Source organism: Elaeis guineensis, chromosome 11 (genome assembly GCF_000442705.2).
Source record: "Elaeis guineensis isolate ETL-2024a chromosome 11, EG11, whole genome shotgun sequence".
Lineage (NCBI taxonomy): Eukaryota > Viridiplantae > Streptophyta > Magnoliopsida > Arecales > Arecaceae > Elaeis > Elaeis guineensis.
The window spans coordinates 92,193,228-92,214,631 of NC_026003.2; positions in this window are offsets into that span (position 1 = coordinate 92,193,228).

Consider the following 21,404-nt stretch of genomic DNA (forward strand, 5'->3'; position numbering starts at 1 on the left):
CTGTTTCTCATGCACGGAAGTCTGACCCACTCTCAGGTTTTCACACCCCAACTCTGAGGTTTCTTACACCAATTTTTTCTCTTTTGGTCACACAAAATTATTGGGAATAGTGTCCCAAAGCCAATCGTCAGCCTGTTGACGGTTGTGCTCTTTCTTGTATTAGTATATGAATTATAAATTAATAAAAATTATTTTGATATTTTTCATCATAAATTGTTTCATCTTTTAATGAACTCCTATGTTGTGGTAAAGTTCTTAGAACTATTTAGACTCGACAAAGAAGGATTTGTCATTTAGTCCTTAAAACTATTCGCGATCAAATGATACGTTATTATCAAGGACAACAACATTTATCAAGCATAGGTCGTTGTCTGCCATATGGGTTGATTGTCCTCTTAATCAAAGAGTATGGAGATACTAGTATGGCATACAGGTGAGATATAAGGATATATCTGCACTGAACGTGACCGACTCTGGAGCTTTTTTCTACTGTCAAGATTTGCTCCGATGGGATATGGGTATAACTGTCCCTCTGACCTGAGACTGCCACAGTGACTTGCAAGCAACTCACTGCACTTAAGCACTGGACTACCTGAATTTCTAATTCAGTGATAGAAGACTACTGGGTGTAGTTAAGTACTTGACTTGACGGTGTATGTGTCAAGATGGGATTGACCACTCCAATTCAGGAGCTGTGTACAGTCGTGTTTCAATTTAGCAAAACCTTGGCCAGAGTAGTCCTAGTGAGGAGTCACAGGACTGTTTGAGTTGATCATGATTCAGATGATCTGATCAGGGTTGATAGTTTAACCCTGAGTCATCCTATACACAGGGATCAAAAGGGATGAATTATACAGTAACCATATTCACGTAGGTTCTGAATGTTGCAATTACGACTATTCGACCTATCCGAATATCGGGTACCATTGCTAGATGGTCACTTCGATTAGTACAGAAATTGGTACCTGTGCTACCAGCTTAGGTTCAAACACATTAGAGGTTCCTATCTGATCTGATGGCTGGTGAAGAGTCCCACTGGACTGAGACTCTTCGACCAAGAGTCCTAATACTTGGGGACTCTGAGTCCTACATGTCTGAGACTCTATGATCGAGAATCAGGATTCTTTGATCATGAGTTTCACACATTTTGGGTACCGGGGTCAAGAGTCCCACTGGTTTGGGACTCTTCGATCAGGGTTTCATATCGATGGACTTTGATGCCCGATTGCCTATCGAATTTGGACTCAGTATTTATGAGAGGTTTAATTAATGATTTAATTACTAATTAACTTAATTTGATGGAGTAATTATTTTTGGATCAAGTCTAATTGAATTGGATTCAGTTGGGTTTGACCCGATTAGGTTAAGAGTTGACCTAATCGCCAAGGTGGTTTGGTCCCTGATCTAATCAAGGGTTGGGCTTAGTCAATTTCTAATTTAATTAGAATTTTATTGAGCCTAATTAAGCCTAATTATGTTAGATTTAATTTAGTCTAATTGTACCTAACCTATTTTAATAAGGTTGGTTCAATTGGATTTGAAACCACCTTGACTTATCTCCCTGCACCACCTCACCTCACCTGCACCTATTTGAATTCATGAGAAATGAGTTCTTGTGAATTTTCTTCCACACAGAAGCCTTCCCACACCCCTCCTTTGTGTGCCATTTTGAGTGGATAAAGATGGTTGGTTGGCCATTAAAATTCAAATGAAGTTTGAATTTGAATGGGCAACTAATCTCATGCATCACCTTATCCACTTGTGCGCCACTTATTCTACATGAGAAAAAGTTTCTCATGTAAACTCTCCATGCACAAAGAAGCCCACACCCCTCCCTTCTCATGCCTTGAGTGGATAAGGATAGGTTGGTTGGCATTTGAATTCAAATTCAATTTGAATTCAAGTGAACAACCACCTAGCTTTATCCTCTCACGCGATAAAAACATGGTAAAAATGCGATCTTGCACCATTTTAAAAGGAATGAGAAGGTGGGGCATGCGTACATCTAATCTGTGAGAGAAGGGTGGCATGAGAAAAGCCTTGTGCGTGAGAAAAGAAAAGAAAAGAAGAGAAAAGAAAAGATTTTGGATGCAGGTTTTCTGTGTGTATCCTAGGGTTACTGCCTAGGGTTCGGGACGTAAGAAGGTGAGCTACGAGTGTCGTGTGCCCACCAAACTTCAGAAAGAGCTTCATCAACCTCTCTACTATCTCTGCTGATGATTCGGAGTATCCAAAGAATCAACAGACACCGATCGAAGGAGTTCGATCAGCATCAGCCGTCAAAGGGGTTCTGTAATGAACTAGCATTCGTGAGGAGCCGATTAGATCGAAAGCTTTGTGTGGATGATCCACAGAGGCCAGACATACTGTGTGGCTATATTACGATGATCAAATCATCCCGACGGTGATCAGACTGCGGTGATCGACTACCTGCACGAAGGTAATGTGTTCTGAACACATAATAGTAAAATATTTACTGTAGAAGTTTAATTTTAAATTTAAATACATGCTATATATATCATATTTAGATCCTTGTATAGGGTTAATACATATTAATTAATTAGATTAATTAATAATTTTTACTGTAAAATTATAATTTTGAAAAGTTTTAAAATTATCATTTTACCCCTGCACTGAAATTCACTTTAATTGATATCAGAGCAGGTTCTAAAATATGATATACATTTGCATGCATAGATTAAGCAATAATCTAAAAGTTTAAATTTAAAATTTAAATTTAAATTTTGAAATTCAAAATTTAAAATTTAAATTTTAAAATTTAAAATTCAAAATTCAAAATTTAAAAATTTAAAATTCAAAATTTAAAATTTAAAATTTAAAATTTGGTTAAAATTTCAAATTTTAAATTTTAAATTCAAAATTTGAAATTCAAAAATTTGAAATTTAAAATTTGAAATTTGAAATTTGTTTGAAATTTAAAATTTAAAATTTAAAATTTAAAATTTAAATTTTGAAATTGGTATATTTTTTAGATATACTTGATCCAAGTAGCAAGTAGTCTAATTGGATTGGTTGCCATGATGGTCCGGTCATAGGAGAAAAGTAGGATTTAAAGGCCCTCTTCTCCCATTCGATGGGGTTCTCCTATGACGGTAGGGGTGCCGATGTGATTATATCTCATACAGACGAAGCAGCGAAAAGATTTAATTATAAAAGTTTAATTATAGAATTTATCATGAATGTGTTAGATTAGATCTAAAAGAATATTCATGATTTATTTTGATTGAGTTATTTTCTGTTATGTAATTAGCAATAGGATTGCTGTTTATGAAATGTGTTGATCCGTTTATGAAATGAGTCAACACATTTGGTGAACAAAAAATAAAACCTTTCAAATTTGAAAATTATTTTCGAAATGCCAAACCCTGACCCATCAGCCCAAATACTTAATTAAAAGAATTAAGTGTTGTCTAGTTGGTCTAGAATTGTGAATTAAGACCTAAGATAATTGCATAAACTTGTGGGTCAATGGGTTAGATGGATTAGATCCATAATTGGGTTAGACCTAAGGTTAGCTTAAAGAAATAGACTAAATTAGAGTAATTGGTCAAATCTAATCAAAAATTGAATTAGATTAGGTCAAGGACACTCTAGACTCAACTCCAATAGTTGTAGTTGATGGGTCCATGTCTTTAACTAGACCAAAATGGATTTAATTCATGGCTACACGGTGAAACCCTATTTACTAAGTCGATCAAATTAAAACTAATGAACCGGTTGGTGTCTAAGGTAAGTTCGACAGTTTGACCAGTGGTTTTTAACTGGGAGCTACTCGCATTGATTCGATCTTTGATGAGTTAATGGCATATCCCTTCCACTGATCTCACTTATCTGGCCAACCTGGTGAGTTAGGTTTTGATTAGATCACTTGGTGATTAGGGCTCACCTATGTCATTAGGTAAATTAGTGTGACTAATTTAGGTGCTCCTAATGCCGGTTTTAATTAAATCTTTTTTTAATCTGACTTGGTGAAGTCAATGGGAGGATTGAAATTGGCTGGTTAATTTATTCTCTTCTATCCTTTAATAAAATTCTCAAAAATTATTAGGTCTCTAAAAATGATTAAGTTATAGTGATAACTAAGTCATAGCCTCTCATTAAGTGAGTGATAATGAGTCCATTAGTTTAATAATCACTGGAGATCCAAAGGCCTGGTGCTTATTGACTAATAGAATTATCATTCATAATATGATCATTTGGTTGAGTCTTTCTGATGGTGGTCAAATTGGTCGGCCAAAGTCAGGCCTGATCATTTATTGGTCAGATTCACCAAATCAAGTCACGTTAATGGTTGGACCTAACCAGATCTTTTCAGTGGAGGCCAAAGCCTACTGATTAAGATCTGGGGCAAAATTAATTACTAGAAGTTATTTAGAGAAACAACTGGTTATGAACCTACCCATAGATGCACATGGGTTGACCAACCAAAGTTGAGCTCATGTGTGGTCTGTGTGGATTCTAGTACCCACTAAGGAATTAAAGTAATTCCTCAAATTGGAGGTTAAGGCTACCAGTTCGTAAAAATATTGGGAGAAACTTTAGACTAAAGTCCAAGTCTTTAGTATTAATAATTTATGTACTAATAAAGGTCTGGTTTTTCTTTATGCAGCTATGGCCACTACCCTGTCGCTCCAGTCATTATTAGATAATGACAAGCTCATGGGACCTAATTTCGATAGCTGGTATCAAAAATTGAAAATCGTCCTTGAGCATGAGCAGATCCTTTATGTAGTAACGGATCTGGCACCTGAGGAGCCAGCCCCGAATGCTAGAGGGACAGTCCGAGATACTTATCAGAAGTGGCTCAACGATCGCACCACCGTTCGGTGCATAATGCTGGCAGCAATGAATGATGAGTTCAGCCGCAGGTTCGAGAACGCCCAGCCGCAGGAGATGCTTCAAATATTGAACGACTCCTTTGGCACGCCTGACGATGTTGAAAGGCACAAAACTAGTTGTGCCATTTTCAATGCTCGGATGAGGGATAGGGCCTCAGTCACCGATCATATACTGTACATGATCGAAATGATTGAGCGCCTAAGTAAACTGAGCTTTTCCTTGCATGAGCAGCTCGGTAAGGATGCGATCCTTAATTCTTTGCCCAAGTCCTTCCTCTCATTTCTTACTCATTTTCAGATGACAAAACCTGTAGTGAACTACCACGGCTTGATGGGGTTGCTGCAGAATTTTGAGAAGGACCACCAACTCCATAAGGAGTCGGTGAATATTGTGGGAGAGTCTTCTTCTGGTCGTCGACCCTTTGAGAAAGAGAAGAAGAACAAGAAGAAGAAGAATAAGTAGGTGCAGCCGCATGCTGGGACGTCTGCACAGGGTCAGACCAAGAAGTACAAGCCCGACCAGAGCTAGGTGGAGTGTTTCTTTTGCAAGAAGCAGGGGCACTGGAAGAGGAACTGTCTTCTATACATTGCCTCCCTGGATCCGAACAGATCGAAGAAGAAGCAAGGTAATTATATGATAACACCTTGCAACTTTTTCATTTATGATACTACTGTCTGGGTATTGGATACCGAAAGTCCTTATCATATCTGTAATTCGATGCAGGGTCTGCAGGTCAGTAGGAGATTTGATGAAGGTGAGAGGTTCCTGAACGTTGGAGATGGAAGCAAAGTTTCAGTTCTTGCTTTAGAAATCATGAACCTTGTAATCAACTCTCGTAATGTAATTCTGAGTGAATATCACTATTGTCCAAGTTTTTTATTAAATATTATTTTTGTAGGCCTTTTGGCCATGTACAATTATAAATTTTTAATAAAAAAAAATATTTGTAATATCATTTTGAATGGTATTACAATATTTGTTGGATAACTAAATAATAGAATTTACTTACTATCACAGCCTATTAATATAGTTCAAACCTCCGGTAAATGCCCTAGAATGGATAATATGTCAGAAGTCTACCTTTGGCACTGTAGGCTAGGTCATATCAATAAGAACAGGATAAACAGGTTGGCTCAAGAAGAAATTCTTGAAGTTGATGATTGTGAATCACTTCCAACCTGTGAATCCTATCTTCTTGGAAAGATGACCAAATCATCTTTTACTGAAAAAGGTGAGCGAGCCAGTGAACTCTTGGGTCTAATACATTCTGATGTATGTGAACCCATGAGCTCAAGTGCAAGAGGTGGATATTTCTACTTCATAACCTTCACAGACGACCTATCAAGGTATGGGTATGTCTACTTAATGAAGCATAAGTCAGAGTTGTTTGAAATGTTCAAACTATTCTGAAATGAGGTAGAAAAATAAACTGAAAGTGTATTAAAACTCTTCATTCTGATCGAGGAGGTGAATACCTTTCCAATGAGTTTCTGATATATCTTGAGGAGAATGGGATTCTCTCTCAGTGGACTCATCTTGGAACATCACAGCATAATGGTGTGTCTGAAAGGAGGAATCGGATCTTATTGAACATGGTTTGATTCATGATGGGATTTTCTGGTCTGCCGATCTCCCTCTAGGGATATATGCTCGAATCGACTTGTTACCTTCTAAATAGGGTTCCGAGTAAGTCTGTAACCAAAATGCCATATGAGATATGGATAGGACGTAAGCCAATACTCTTGCACCTTAGGGTTTGGGGGTGTCCGGCTTATATTAAACATTTAATTACGGACAAGCTTGGACCTAGGTCTGACAAGTGTTATTTCATAAGGTACCCAAAAGAGACCAAAGGGTATTATTTCTATCTAGCTGATGAGCAAAAGGTGTTTATCAGTCTTAAGGCAATCTTTTTGGAAAAGGAGTTCCTTGGTGAAGGGACTGTTGCCTCTAGGTCGAACTTGAGAAAGTTCGACAGGTGAAAAAATCGACACAAGTTGCTAAACCTGAACCGGATTTGGTTAGATCAAATCCGAAACCCATTGTTCCTACACCCTTAAGGCAGTCTGGTAGAGTACCATGTCAACCGAACAGATACTATAGTTTCTTGGTCTGAGATGGCGATCCTGTCGAACTTGATGAAAATGATGAGGATCTGATCACCTACATGGATGCAATGCAGAGACCTGACTCTGAGAAATGGCTAGAGGCCATGAAATCTGAAATGGAGTCCATGAAGGTCAACGATGTGTGGACATTGGTTGATCCACCTGAAGGAGTAAAACCCATAGGGTGTAAGTGGATCTTCAAGAGGAAGAGGGATGCAGACGGAAAGGTGGAGACCTATAAAGCCCGTCTGGTTGCCAAGGGATATCATCAACGTTATGGTATAAACTATGACGAGATATTTTCTCCTATGGCAATACTCAAATCCATTCAGATTATGCTTGTGATAGCTACCTATCTGGACTATGAAATCTGGTAGATGGATGTGAAGACAACTTTCCTAAATGGAGAGCTGGACGAAGAGGTGTATATGATACAACCTGAAGGGTTCACATCCACAGATGAGTCTAAGGTGTGCAGGCTACAGAGGTCTATTTATGGACTTAAGCAGGCATCCCGGAGTTGGAACATACATTTTGATAGGACGATCAAAACGTATGGCTTCATTAAGAATGGAGAAGAGCCCTGCATTTATAAGTGGGTTAATGGTCCAGTAGTGGTATTTCTTGTATTGTATGTGGATGACATTCTCTTAATCGAAAATGATGTCCCTGCATTACAGGAAATAAAGATTTGGCTGTCGTCACAGTTCTTCATAAAAGATCTGGGAGAAGCTTCCTACATCCTAGGGATGAAGATCTATAGGGATAGATCTAAAAGGTTGCTTGGCTTATCCCAGTCCACGTACATTGATACTATGCTGAAGAGGTTCAGCATGGAGAATTTCAAGAAAGGCTATCTACCAATAGGCCATGAAATTTCTCTCTCGAAGAGGAATTATCCGACAACACCTCAAGAGAGAGAGCATATGGGTAGATTCCATATGCTGCGATAGTGGGATCTATCATGTACGCCATGACATGTACACGACCAGATGTGGCATACTCACTAGGGGTAGTGAATAGATACTAATCTGAACCAAGAAAAAATCACTGAAAAGTTGTTAAAGCCATCCTGAAGTATTTAAGAAATACTAAGGACCAGTGGCTTGTTTATGGTGAATCAAACTTGAGACTTATGGGGTTTACAGACTTCAGTTTTCAGTCTGATCATGATGATAGCAAAAGTGTGTTGGGATTTATTTTTATCCTTAATGGTGGGGCTGTCTGCTGGAAGAGTTTCAAGCAGCACACTGTGGCTGATTCAGTTTGCGAGGCAGAGTATGTCGCTGCATCAGATGCTGCCAAAGAAGTGGTGTGGCTGAGAAAATTCCTCACTAAGCTCGGAGTAGCACCCTCCCTTGTTGGTCCAGTTCTGCTCTACTGTGACAGCTCTGGAGCCATTGCTCAGGCGAAAGAACCGAAGGCACACCAGCGGATGAAACATATTCTGTGCTGCTACCATCTTATCCAGAAAATCGTGGATAGAGATGACGTCGACCTTCAGAAGATCGACGGAAAGGAGAACCTAGCCAACCCATTCACTAAAGTCATTATGGTGAAGGAGTTCGATGACTTCAAGTCGAAGATGGGTATTAGATACTGCACCGATTGGCTTTAGGCCAAATGAGAGATTGTTGGGAATAGTGTCTCAAAGCCAATCGTCAGTCTGTTGACGGTTGTGCTCTTTCTTGTATTAGTATATGAATTATAAATTAATAAAAGTTATTTTGGTATTTTTCATCACAAATTATTTCATCTTCTAATGAAGTCCTATGTTGTGGTGAAGTCTTTATGACTATTTAGACTCAACAAAGGAGGATTTATCGTTTAGTCCTTAAACCTGTTCACGATCAAATGATACGTTGTTATCAAGGACAACAACGTTTATCAAGCATAGGTCCTTGTCTGCCATATGGGTTGGTTGTCCTCTTAACCAAAGAGTGTGGAGACACTGGTATGGCATACAGGTGAGATGTAAGGATATATCTGCACTGAATGTGACCGACTCCGGAGTTTTTTTCTGCTGTCAAGATTTGCTCTGATAGGATATGGGTATAACTGTCCCTCTGACCTGAGACTGCCATAGTAACTTGCAAGCAACTCACTGCACTTAGGCACTGGACTACCTGAATTTCTAATTCAGTGACGGAAAGCTACTGGGTGTAGTCAAGTACTTGACTTGTCGGTGCGTGTGTCAAGATGGGAATGACCACTCCAATTCAGGAGCTGTGTACAGTCATGTTTTAATTTAGCAAAACCTTGGCTAGGGTAGTCCTAGTGAGGAGTCACAGGACTGTTTGAGTTGAGCACGATTCGGATGATCTGATTAGGGTTAATAGTTTAATCCTGAGTCATCCTATACACAGGGGTCAAAAGGGATGAATTATACAGTAACCATATTCGCATAGGTTCTGAATATTGCGATTGTGACTATTCAACCTATTCGGATGTCGGATACCATTGCTAGATGGTCACTTCGATTAGTATAGGAATTGATTCCTGTGCTATCAGCTTAGATTCGAACCTGCGGGGTCACACATATTAGAGGTTCTTATCTGATCTGATGGCTGGTGAAGAGTCCCACTGGACTGGGACTCTTCGACCAAGAGTCTTAATACTTGGGGACTCTGAGTCCTACGTGTCTAGAACTCTGTAATCGAGAATCAAAATTCTCTGATCATGAGTTCCACACATTTTGGGTACCGGGGTCAAGAGTCCCACTGGTTTGGGACTCTTCGATCCTGGTTTCATATCGATGAACTTTGATGCCCGATTGCCCATCAAATTTGGACTCAGTATTTATGAAAAGTTTAATTAGTAAATTGATTGTTAATTAACTCAATTTGATTGAGTAATTATTTTTGGATCAAGTCCAATTAAATTGGATTCAGTTGGGTTTGACCCGATTAGGTTAAGAGTTGACCTAATCGCCAAGGTGGTTTGGTCCCTGATCTGATCAAGGATTGGGCTTAGTCAATTCTTAATTTGATTAGAATTTTATTGAGTCTAATTAAGTCTAATTGTGTTGGATTTAATTTAGTCTAATTATGCCTAATCTATTTTAATAAGGTTGGTTCAATTGGATTTGAAACCACCTTGACTTATCTCCCTTCGCCACCTCACCTCACCTACGCCTATTTGAATTCACGAGAAATGAGTTCTTGTGAATTTTGTCCCATGCAGAAGCCTTCCCACACCTCTCCTTTGTGCACCATTTTGAGTGGATAAAGATGGTTGGTTGGCCATTCAAATTCAAATGAAGTTTGAATTTGACTGGGCAACTAATCTCATGCGTCACCTTATCCACTTGTGCGCCACTTATTCTACACGAGAAAAAGTTTCTCGTGTAAACTCTCCACGCACAAAGAAGCCCACGCCCCTCCCTTTTCATGCCTTGAGTGGATAAGGATAGGTTGGTTGGCATTTGAATTCAAATTCGATTTGAATTCAAGTGAGCAACCACCTAGCTTTATCTTCTTACGCAGTAAAAACACGGTAAAAATATGGTCTTGCACCATTTTAAAAGGAATGAGAAGGTGGAGCGTGCATACATCTGATCTGTGAGAGAAGGGTGGCGTGAGAAAGCTTTGTGCGTGAGAAAAGAAAAGAAAAGAAGAGAAAAGAAAAGATTTTGGGCGTAGGGTTTTTTGTGTGTACCCTAGGGTTACTGCCTAGGATTCAGGAAGTGAGAAGGTGAGCTACGAGTGTCGTAAGCCCACCAAACTTTAGGGATAGCTTTATCAACCTCTCTACTATCTCTGCTGATGATCCAGAGCATTTGAAGAATCAGCAGACATCGATCGAAGGAGTTCGATCAGCATCAGCCGTCAAAAGAGTTCTGCAACAAACTAGCATGCGTGAGGAGCCGATCAGATCAGGAACTTCGTGTGGACGATCCGGAGCTTCATGTGGATGATCCGCAGAGGCCAGACATACTGTGTGACTGTATTACGATGATCAGATCATCCCAACGGTGATCAGACTACGATGATCGACTACCTGCATGAAGATAATGTGTTCTGAATACATAACAGTAAAATGTTTACTGTAGAAGTTTAAATTTTAAATTTAAATGCATGCTATATATATCATATTTAGATCTTTGTATAGGGTTAATACATGTTAATTAATTAGATTAATTAATAATTTCTACTGTAAAATTATAATTTTAAAAAAATTTTAAAATTATCGTTTTACCCCTGCACTGAAATTCACTTCAAAAACTCATTCCTTCTTAAGGGTGGCATCCCATAAAAGATAAGGATAAGAATAAGATAGTTTTTGTTCAAGTTTAAATGTTGGTTGATCTTTATCATCAATTTAAATCAAATTTAAATTAAACTTTGAACTAAATTTTATCCTCATCTTAGAAACTCAGATAGTGGTTGACCAGCATTAGAATGGCACAAAAAATTTCATGCAAAAATATTTTGTGCATGGAGAAAGGTGGTGGCATGAAGGAAAGAGTCCAACTCAATTTGGACTCTAGATTTTCATTCAAATTTAAATTCATTTGAACTCAGATTTAAACCAATCAATTTTTTAATTCAAAAAAAAATTAGATATGGATGTAGAACTATTTTTGAGCATGAGAAAAAATCCACACAAAATTTTTTTTACATGAAGAAATAGAGGGCGCAGAGAAAGGAGGCGCAAAGGATTTGAATTCGAAATTGATTTTCCATCCAATTAGGTTCTTAATCCAACCGAATTAGGTTAGACCCATTTAGACTACTAAATCTAACCTAATTAGATAGTAAATAGTTTTAATTAAATTTTAATCAAATCAAAAATTAATCAAGCTCAAGTTCTAATCAAATCAGGAATCGAACACCCTTAATGATTAGATCATCTCATAACCTAATCGAGTCAAATCAAATTAAATCTAATTTAACTAGTTTTAATTTAAATCTTAAAACTCAATCAAAGTGATCTAATTAATAATCTAATTACTAATCAATTCTCTTATAATTCATCAATAATTAGTAAATTAATTTATTATAATTTTTGTACAGGGTTAATCATCAATTGAATTGACTATTTTATCCTAGAATGATTCTTAATCATCGATCAGCCATATGATCAGTCAGAAATTTTTTTTAAGTGTGATCTCATAGATTCAAATCTAAGTCAATAGTATAAAAATAATCTTTCTATACCAATCAAAGTAACCATCTAGCAATGATACCCAACGTCCAGATAGGTTAAAAGATTGCAAAGCATCATTCAAGAATCGATTGGCATGTAGTTGCCATATAATTCATCTTTTTTGACCCAAATACTCAAGGTGACCCAGGGTTTAACTGTCAATCCCAATATAGTCATCCATATTATATTTTAATTTTTTAAATTCATCACATGGATTATCCTGGTTAAGATTTTACTGAATTGAAATACACTGATACATTAACTCTTACTTATTTGAAGAGATAAATTCTGTCTTGACTCACATACCAACTTTGCAAGTACTTGACTATGTCCAAAAATCTTTCATCATTGAATTAAAAATTCAGATAGTCCAGCACCAAAGCACAGTGAGTTGCTTGCAAGTCACTATGGTGATCTCAGATTAGAGGAACACTTATACCTATATCCTTTACGAGTTACTCTTGACAACAGAGTGCTCAATAGTTGATCACGTTCAGTGAGATGTACTCTTACATCTCATTTGCATTATTAAAAAATATATCCCAAAGCCAATCGTCAACCTCTTGATGATTGTGCTTATATTTGTAATTGTATATAAATTTTTATTAATAAAAATTATTTGATTTTTTTATCACATTTTGTTTATTTTATTTTGAACTCTTGTGTTGTGATAAAATCTTTAGGACTATATTTTATCGACAAAAGAAGATTTGTCGCTTAGTCCTTAAAATATGTTCGTGACCAAATGATATACTATTAATAGGATGATAGCAATATCGAATATAGGTCGTTGTGTGCCATATAGATTAGTTGTCCTCTTAATCAAGACATGTGGAGACACTGGTATGGCATACAAGTGGAATGTAGGTGTACATTCACACCGAACATGATCATTTATCGAGCACTCTGCTGTCAAGAGTAGCTCGTGAAGAGTACAGGTATAAGTATCTCTTAGACCTGAGATCACCACAGTGACTTATAAGCAGCTCACTGTATTTTAGTATCGAACTATCTAAATTTTTAATTTAGTGACAGAAGGTTACTAGATGCAGTCAAGTACTTATCAAGTCAGTGCATGAGTCAAGATGAATTGACCCATCTAAATTAGCAAGAGATATACATCAGTGTATTTTAATTTAGTAAAATCTTGATCAGGATAATCCATGTGATGGATTTGAAAGATTAAAATACAATGTGGTCGACTATATTAAAATTGACAGTCAAATCTCAGGTCACCTTAAGCATTAAGATCAAAGGGATGAATTATATGGTAACCATACACCAGTAGGTTCTAGAATGTTACTTTATAATTTTTCAACCTATCCAGACATCGGATCTCATTGCTAGATGATTACATCGATTAGTATAAAAAATTATTCCTATACTACCGGCTTAGATTTCAACCTATGGGATCACACATATTAGAAGATTCAATCAGATCTGATCGTTGAAGAGTCCAATTGGATTGTGACTCTAGTGAAGAGTCCCACTGAGATTAGGACTCTGGAAGAAAGTCTCATTAGATTGGGACTTTACTATTAATAAAAAATTAATTAATAATTAAATTACTAATTGACTCAATTTGATTGAGCAAAGAGTTTTGGATCAAATCTAATTGAATTAAATTTAGTTTGATTTAGATTGGGTTTGATTTGATCAAAGCCTAATTACAAGAGAAATTTGATCCTGATTTGGTCAGGACTTGTGCTCAACTAATTCTTAATTAGGTTAAAAATTTATTGATATGATTAGACTCCTAATTAGATTAGGTTCATTTTTATCATTGGATTTAAATCAGATTTGATTTAGTTTAGAATCAAATTGAAAATAAAGAGTCCAAGTCGGCAGGAACTCTATCTTTATCTCTTGCGCCACCCTGGACCCATGCCTCTATTCTCAACGCCAAATTGGTTTAGGCTTGAGATTTTTGGTGTGATAAGATTGGGCCCAGTAAGGGTGGGTGGCAAAGCATGATGAGTCATGTACTTATCTCCTGTCTAATTCAAATACGATCTGAATTAGAGATAAGGAAATAAGAAAGAATGAGATTTTTCAAGTTTGGAAACATGGGTGGTGCCAATTGAATTTTTCCCCATTTTTTTTGAAGATTTTTTGGATGTGTGAGAGACCAAATCTCCTTCATTATGCCATCAACCATTCTTGGAAAATTTGGGATGCCAAATTGGTGGTTGGCGTGGTGGATATTGGTACCCTCCTTTTGACCAAAACCCAAATTCCCTATTATAAAAAGGGGGCTCCAATAGTGGATGCCCCATATGCAGCATCCAAGAGGTCAAATGAAGAAGAGGAGTTCAACGTTTGTAGATCCTTGCAAGCTAGCACTTCCAAGGAGCCTAATATGTGTCGATCTTCGTGTGGACATTCTGTAGAGGTCAAACATCTTCGTGCAGCTGCAAGCAACCTAAAAGAGTATTTATCTAAATGTTGGACTAGTAAATATCAACAATTTATAGTTCGGTAATAGTTTCTGAACTTGTTTGATTATTTTTGATAGATCTAAGGATTAGATCTAGATTGCAGCATCGATTAGATCGATGTAGATTTTTATTTTTAGATCTTAAGTGTATATTAAATCATATTATAGGTGGTAGTTTAGATTAGATCTTATACATGTAAATTAGATTAAATCGTTTAATCTTACTATTCGCTGTAAAAATTTATGAAATTGTATGCATAGTACTGCCATACTTTTCATTCAATTGATATCAGATCCACATTCTTTATGATATGATTTAATATGCTATTAGATCTGATTATATGTTATTAGATCTGATTATTTGTTATTTAGATTAGATCTAAATATATTTTATTTTTAGATTTGGTTATTTATATGTTAGATTAGATGATATGAGTAGCAAAGTACTCGGATTGGATAATCACTAGGCCGTCCGGTCATAGAAGCAAGTAAAGTTACATGATCCTCTCCTCTCATTCAATGGAGTACTCTTATGGCGTATAGAGGTGTCACTGTGAGGTCCCATGAAGAAGAAAGTGAAAAAAAAAAATTTATTTTCTTGCAAAATTTTAGATCTTGAAATCCTAGGATTTATTGTATATGAGACAAGTTGCATAGAAAAGTAGTTATATCTAATCTTCATAATCAAAATTATTTTCATTTAAAATCATGAAAATTTAGATACGATCTAAAAAGACTTTATGATTTAATGTAAAAAGTTTACATAAATAATTGTTTCAAAACCTAAATCATATTGATACAAAAATTTAATTAAAAATTAAGTGTTGAATTGATTAGATCGAGAATTGTAATTTAAGATCTAATGACATTACATAAAACATGGAGCATGGATTGGCTCAAATCAGATTCTCTTAATTGGATAAGACCTAATGTTAGAATCAAAGAATTAATTGACCATGTTGAAAAATTGATTAAGTCTAACCAAATGTTGAATTAGATTAAATCGAGATTTTTCTAATACAATAGTGGTAGATGGTCAAGTTCATATCTTTGATTAGATCAAATGGACCTTGATTGTGGTTCAGTGATTGAATCCGAATCATTAGGTTGGTCAAATCGAAACTAATTAATCAATCGGTATCTAAGATAAGTTTGGCATTTCGACCAGTGATTTTTAATTGAAAATGACTTACCTGATCATTTCGATAATATCTAAAGCAAGTTTAACAGACCCTCCCATCGATCTCACTTACCTGACTAATTTGATGAATTATATTTTGATTAGATCGTTACGTGATTCGAGTTAACCCATGCCATTAAGATTAATCAGTGTGACTGATTTAGGTGCTATTTCAATCAGCATGATCCTAATCTGATTTAATGACTTGATAAAATCAGTAGGAGGATTATGATTTTTCTGTTGATCTCTTCTCTTTTTTTCTCTTAATTCATAAATTAAATCTTCTAAATTATTATATCTCTTAAAATGAGATAGTTATGGTGATAACTAAATCATAGCCTCCCATTAAGTTGGGTAATAATGGATCCATTAGTATGATGATCATTGGAGGCCCAAAGGCCTGGTGCTCATCTACTATTAAAATTATCATTCATAATATGATGACTTAATCGAGTCTCTTTAGCAGGTGGTCAGATTAGCTGATCAATGTTGGGCCTGATCATTTGATAAGTTAGATTCATAAGTATGATCATGTTAATAGTTGGACCTAACTAGGACTTACAGAGAAGATCAAAGTCAACTGAAAAGTTACTTGGGGTTAAATCAATTACTAAAAATTATTTGATGAAATAATGGTTAATGAATCTACCTATAGATGTACATGGGTGAGCTAGTTAAAGTCGGGCTCGTCTGCAGTCTATATGGATTCTAGTATCTGCTAAAGAATTAAAGTAATTCCTCAAATTAGAGGTAGAGGCTATCAATTCATATAAGATAATTGGAGAACCTTTAGACTAAAGTCCATGTTTTTAGGCTTAATTAATTCATATACTGATTAGGTTTTGATTTTTTTTTTTTTTTTGTAGATATGGCCTCAAACTTGTCGCTCCGATCATTGTTGGACAGTGTGAACATGATAGGATCCAATTTCGATAACTGGTATCGAAAACTTAAAATTGTCCTCGAACACAAGCAGATCTTGTATGTCATCACAGATCCAACACCTGAGGAGCCTGCTCCCAATGTCCGTGGCACAGTTTGAGACACTTATTTGAAGTGGTTCAACGACTATACCATGGTTCGTTGTATAATGCGGGCTTCGATGAACAATAAGTTCAGCCGAAAATTTGAAGAGGCTCAGCAAAAGAACATGCTCAAAGTGTTGAGAGAGTCTTTTGGTACTGATTAGTGCATCGAATATATCATAATAAGTATTAGAATCTTTGATATTTAATTTCTATAATTTTGAATTTGATATTTTTTATATTTTTTTCAAAAATAATTAAATATAAAAATTTAATCATAAAATAACAAGCAACGGCCCTCCAACATGTGCAAATGAAGCTCATATCTAAATTCAAACATGTCTAGTGTATGATATGCAATAATTTATGAGCATCTGATAGGAATTTAATGAATAAAAAAATTAAAAAAAAAAAAGAAAGAAAAGCAAGGCAACCGGGGCATGGCTGTTTGGGGACCATGAGTTTTAAAGAAGAGAATTAAATGAAGTGGGTGCAGTTGTTTGGAGGGACTCAGCAGGAAAATAACGTTTGAAGGCGGAGAGGAGAAACACATGGAGTGGGTCCAATAGCTGGAGCAAGTGGTTGGGTGCATGGGATTCAAATGGGTTCACATGAATGCGAGCACACGCATTTTGGTGAGCTTCAAAGCAATGCGATAGCAAGTTTGGACTGCGATTTAAATCACCTGGGGTCCGGCTCGTGGGGGGCTTCATGCGATGGGGGTGCACGAGAGTGGACGGTGATTGACGGGTTCGAGCGAGGCCAGCAAGCGGACACGGGCGAGGCGCTGGGACATGGATGCACCTGAGACACGCGATGCGATGAACAGAAGGCAGCTATATGATTTTAAATCCTAAAAAAAAAAAAGATTTCTTGAGAGACTCAAAGACTTGATATGTCTCATACTTGGGGAGATCATGAAATCTATTTAATGGACCTTAAGGAGAATAGAAAAAAGTATCTAAGAGTAGGAGAAGTATGGAGAGAGGGTAGCAAGCATAGCTTTAGATTGTAGAGAAGGCTTTTAAGAAGGAGGTGCTTAGAAGCTGAGCTTGTTTCTACGCTATCTCTATGCCTACACCATCTCGAAGATCAGATCCAAAAGAAAAAAAAGAAGAAAAGTCAATTCACTTCATAAAGTATGAAGAAAGAAGGAGAAGTGGTTAACCATCTTTCCAATGAGGCTGCACCGATCAACTTTAGATCTTTGTTACAATTTTATTTTAGTTTATTATTTTTTTAAATTTTTTATAATTAAATTTTAATTTTAATTAATATCAAATTTATTTTATTACACTTTAAATTTTTATCTTTTATTTTTATTGCAAGTAGATGCTAAGATCTAATTAGTAGATCTTAGTACTAATTTATTTTTATGCTCTTTAAATTCATATTATTTATTTTTATTGTAAATAGAAGCTAGGATCTAAATAGTAGATCTTAATATCTTATTTATTTTTTATATTTTTAATTTCTATTTTTCAACTTAAATTATTTTTATTAAAATTTTATTTTTTTTATAAAATCAAAGATGTTAAATCAAAGTACTATCTTTTCTATGGATTCGATCCGACTCACTATTTTTTATATATTTTTTAATTTTTAAAAAATCAGAATTAATTTGATTATCGTGGTATCTTAATGATAATATCGCAAGCCTATCAAATTTTGGCACCGTTGCCAGAGAAGGTATCAATTTTAATATTTAATTTTTTTAATTTTGTTATGAATATAGCTTACTAATTTTTTAAATTTTTTTATCTTTTTATAGCAAAAAAAAAGAAGAAGAAAAGAAGGGTGAAATGCTTCAATTTGGTGAGATCAATCCTAACCCTAAATTATTTTTTTAAGTATTAATTACTATTTTTTTAAATTAATATAAAATTTACCCACATAAATTTAATAAAAAAATCATATGATAAGAGTAGAAACTTAATTGTTAAGAAGCATTCATTATCTTAGATTTACTTTCGGTGATCGCTGGAGACAAAGTAAGTTTTCAAGTTTAATTAATTTCATGTATATAATTTAGCTACATAGAACCTCTTGTTTGAAATTGGTTGTGCATATTCATCTCAAATCAACCTAAGGGCAACACCCATTAACAAGATAAGCTAAGAATTTTATTACCCTTTCTTAATCCAAAAATCACTAACCAGCATCCCACATTAACTCAAACCTAATTAAAATTAAGTAGACGTTGGCCCCTAGGATCAATTTAGTTAGAGTATTGTGGTGAAGTCAAGTGCAAAGTAAGTCTGAACTCACTTCTGAAACTAGTGTTTAAGATAAGAGATTATAAAAGCTAAGCCTAAGTAGACTCATGGTTATTTAATTGGTTCCATTAGCTTATCTGGCCAATCCAATTGGTGTCTAAGGCAAGCAACAGGGGAAACTCCATGACCCCATCTCTTACCTGACTAGTTAAAGGAAGTAAGAACAGACCCAACTTATATCTAGGCTAAGCTGTTGGGCCTCATATGGTGCTCCCAAAGATCAGGAGACCAAGGCTAAGATCAAGGTCCAGAGTCCATGAGGTGCTCATGACGTTTATAGGACTAGTTTGGATCCTAGGATGAAAAGCTATAAGCCTTTCGGGTCTTGAGATTAAGGAGACTTAAGCCTCAAGGGACTAACTTATTTTGGGCTAAATTTGAGTCCTAGGTAGATGAGATTTGTCCAAATCATGAGTGAACATGGGTTTGGGTTAGCACAAATCTCATATCAAATTAGCCAAGGAAGTTTTGTGGTTGGGTCACCTTGACCTTGTATAAATACCTTTGTATTTAGGTTTTGTATGAAGGGTTCAATCAATCAAATAATTTTCTCTCAGAACTCTCTCTCTCTCTCTTTTTCTTTCCTCCTCTCTCTCTGGTCTTCTCCATACCCTAGAACCAAGAAACCTAGGATTTTTTGGGCACCAACCCAAAAAGGAAAGAAAGGAACCAGCGCTGCCTCTTTTGCACGCCCCTGTTTTGAGCACCCCCTCTTGGCTGCTCAAGAGGAGTTCTAGATTCTAATTTTTTTGATTTTGGAGGATTAATCAAGTGTTCTTCCAGGTCCCAAAAGGTGGATTTCAGATCTGATGGAAAAGGAGTTCAAATTAAAGAAACAAATCCTGCTGATAGGATTTACAAGGCTGCAGCAATCAGAAAGGCTATTCTTCTTCAATGTATTTCATTCCCTTCCAGGGAGTTTTCTTCATTTATCTCTTGGTGGGAGATACTCCACACACCTGATAATATGGCACAATAAGTGGTATCAGAGCCCGTGTTGTGTGGAGAGAGAACGAGATGCCAGAAGGTGAAGATCTTCAAAGGCTGAAATTTCAGCAAGATACCTGTCAAGGTATTTCTCAAATCCCTTGGAGTTTCTATTGTATTTGGTTTGGATCCAGCCATGGCAAGCAACATGAAGGTTGACTTTGAGAAGTTTGATGAGAAAGAAAACTTTTTTATGTGAAAATTTGGATTGAAGATCTCTTGATTCAGGCAGATCTAGATCAGGCATTAGAGGAGAAACCTGAAGAGATGTCAGATCGTCAATGGATATCCCTGGAGAAAAAGACTTGTTCGGTGATTAGATGATGTTTGACAGATGCGGCTCTCTATTCGGTGTTAGAAGAGAAGAATCCAAAGGGTTTGTGACCGAAGTTACACACCATGTATATGGAGAAAAATATGTGCAACAAGCTGATGTTGAAGAAGAGATCGTACAGCCTTCGGATGCAGGAAGGCGGAGATATCTTGGGTCACATCCAGAGGTTCGATCAGATGTGCAATGAGTTGCTGAACATCGGGGTGAAGATGGAGGAGAAAGATAGATCTCTATTATTTCTATGCTCACTACCTTCTTCCTATGATCCATTGGTGACGATGCTGTTGTATGGCAAAGAGACTCTAGAGTATGAAGACATGGTCTCGGTGTTGCACTCCAATGAACAGTAAAAAAAGATGACCAAGGATGGAGCTCCCCAAGAGGGCTTGGCCGTGGGAGAGTGGTCAGGAAGAGAAAAAGAAAGAGGCAAGTCAAGGGGACAATCAAAGTTTCGAAAGAGCAGAAGCAAGAAAAAAGCTCGATGCTACAAGTGCAATGAGATCAGGCACTTCAAGCAAGATTACTCACAGTAGAAGAGCAAGAAGGGAGACAAAGAAGGATCTAATGCACTGTGTATGGTGGCTAATCAAGAGGTGGAGGATGACCTCTTGGTGGTATCTGATGGTCACAAGCGATACACAGATATATGAATTCTGGATTCAGCCTGTTCATATCACTACACCCCAAACCAATCTTGGTTCGTGACCTACATCAAGATTGATGAGGGGACCATGACACTTGAAGATGATCATCCATACAAGGTTGCTGGTATAGAGAGCATTTGTTGAGAATTGTGTTTCAAAGTCAATCGTCAGTCTGTTGACGGTTGTGCTTATCATTGTAATTGTATATGAATTATTAAATTAATAAATATTATTTAATTTTTTATCACTGTGTACATCTCATTTTGAACTTCTGTTATGTGATGAAGTCCTTAGGACTATTTGATTCGATATAGGAGGATATATCGTTTAGTCCGTAAATGAGTTCACGATCAAATGATATGCTATTACTAGGATGATAGACATATCAAGTGTAAGTCGTTGTGT